Source organism: Diaphorina citri, unplaced genomic scaffold (genome assembly GCF_000475195.1).
Source record: "Diaphorina citri unplaced genomic scaffold, Diaci psyllid genome assembly version 1.1 scaffold4994, whole genome shotgun sequence".
Lineage (NCBI taxonomy): Eukaryota > Metazoa > Arthropoda > Insecta > Hemiptera > Psyllidae > Diaphorina > Diaphorina citri.
The window spans coordinates 1-2403 of NW_007382375.1; the positions used below are offsets into that span (position 1 = coordinate 1).

At 38.4% G+C, this 2403-nt stretch overlaps 1 long non-coding RNA gene across 1 annotated transcript; it reads right to left on the bottom strand.

The window, feature by feature from the left end:
* Window positions 1-173: 173 nt before the first annotated feature.
* Window positions 174-1049, bottom strand: LOC113472348. Its single transcript, XR_003394697.1, has 2 exons — window positions 991-1049; window positions 174-354 (listed from the first exon to the last, which is right to left on the bottom strand). It is a non-coding gene; the product is annotated as an uncharacterized LOC113472348 (long non-coding RNA).
* Window positions 1050-2403: the final 1354 nt, after the last annotated feature.

Sequence of the window (2403 nt, forward strand, 5' to 3'; positions counted from 1 at the left end):
AAACCTATGCAAAGTTTGATGACTTTTATGAGAATAAAAAAGGGGGAGATAGAGATCAAGTATCTACATCCTTGGAAAACTTGTCAAATTCGTGCACTATTCAGCCTCATCATTCATCAGGGAATATTGGTTCTGCGAGTACAACGTTGTCTGACTTTGACTGAATTGTGACAGCTCCTAATCCTGATCCTCTCATTATCGACAGTCAGCAGTGTACTCCTGAGTCTGGTCTTGACCGTCTTGATAATAGTCTTAATCTTTCAGGTTCTTCTGATACTTCTGAGTGTTATACAACACCACTGAAAGATCATGGGTATAGTAGGCCAGTCACGGAGATGACTAGTAATAGTCGACCTAAAAGAAACATAACAAAACCAATTAGGTTATTTGATTATATTTGTGACAATGATTCAGACTAATTTTTAATGTAATTTATTTGTACAGGTTACATATCGTTTAATGTTAATTGTAGGCAGTTTGACAAAGATCAGTTGATCGGAAAAATTATTTATTGTAAATTATTGACATCTTAACCCTTTGAGGAATCACCAATTTTGTATAGCCTTTTGATTTATTGTAAACTTGACAATTGTTTTGTAGGCATTTATTCTTTAATGTATTATTTTTGTGTTCTATGTTTAACTGTGATTTAATTGACATTTGCCCTTAATAGTAACTTATCTGTGATATTAGAATTATTTGTAAATTGTATAGCTATATGAATTTCTTTAAAATATTGTAAAAATGAATTAGCTTTTAAAAGGGGGCATGTCTTGTACATATGACAACAAAGTCATCTGACACGTTTGGCAACACTGTATGTGTTGTGATAAGATTTGTAGGTTTGTGGGTTAGCGTCAGGAGCCACTTTTCCACATGTACTGCCAGCATCCTGTATCGTAACCAATTTCTGTCTGTCGTTCTTGAAAATATATAATCGTCTTTTTGTACATATTATCTCCGTGTCACTTATTTAAAACTCCTACCTACCCATCAAGGCCACCTCAACAAAAACAGTAATTTCTTCTCTAGATGTCGTCATGTTTGTTTGATATTCCACATTTTACCCGCCCACTCCTGACGCAGAGTGAACAGTCAAGTTGGACGCCGCATCGATGCGGCGTAGAATGAAAAACAGACTATGCTCACATCAGAGTGGGGATGAATTTTTTGGAAACGCCTCTGCGACCCTAGTGGAAGAATAAGAGAACTTTCAATTTATTCCGCGCTGTTTCAAAAACAGCGCAAACTGCTCAAAACCAGAGTGCAAGTCCGAGTCACATCAGTCTACATCCAGTTAGCATTTGAGGGGAAGCAAATGTTTTGTAGGGGCAACATGATGCCAGGTCCGGGAGTGAAAATAAGGAGATATTAGATGTCGTTGAAGAAGAAGAAAAATCATTAGACACGCTATTCCTTTTAGTTTTTCCTCTAAAACCTTTTAGTTTCGAGAAAAATGACTTTGAAAAAAGCTTTCTACGTCGCAATTTGAAATTTTTCTGACACGGCGCGCCTGCGTGACGGTCACACGGGTCACTCGCCGCTGACGAACTTCATGAGTGCCTTGTCAACCCAAGACGTTTGGGCCATTTTTTCCTTTCTGACTTTTTCGTATCTCTACACTAAAGAGATGAACCTTTGGAACGTTCTATAATTCATCTTGAACTGCGATTCTTGAACTTTTGTTTTCCTGAATCTATAAATCATCTCAAAAACCGGTCAGCGATAAATGATATTTCTTACTAAGACCTCTTATGTTAGAGAAGGTCGAATGAAGGCAGGCGTTGTTTTGAAAGAATGGTTATCTTCTTCTTGCTTTTGTTTACATTACAAGTTTTTATGTCGTTGTGCCAGTGTGTTAAACATAGATTGTTGTAAGTTTTTTTTTTTGTTACCGTAATAAAGGACTCTCATTTCCACTTTTTCTCTTGCATCTCCAAATCCAAAGGTCCCTACTTAATAAGCTACAGCAATTGGAGGTAAACTAAAAAATAAATACCTGCATTGTACCGTGGTTGCACGCAAACCACACCACCCATAAGAATCCCTGAGAAGTTAACCCCTTGGCCAGTAACCGAAGGGATCCACAGACCGCAGATTAAGTGGTGTCCGCTGTGAGAAATGCACCCCAATCCTCAGTTTGGAGTGGGAGGCCTGTATATGCTGTGAGGACCATTTTTGATGGTAAGTAATATAACATTCAATAAGAGTTATACAGTTTCCTGCTGCGTGGAGAAAACAGCTGACAGGCAAACGAGGTACCAAAACAGACCACTGACTGGAGACAACTAGACAAGAAACGTCGACCCTTGAGCGGGATTAAAGACGAAGTGACACAGAAGAAGAAGAAGATAAGCCAAACCAGGGTGGGGCTTGGTCAGGGTTTTCTATGTTGTAAAACTA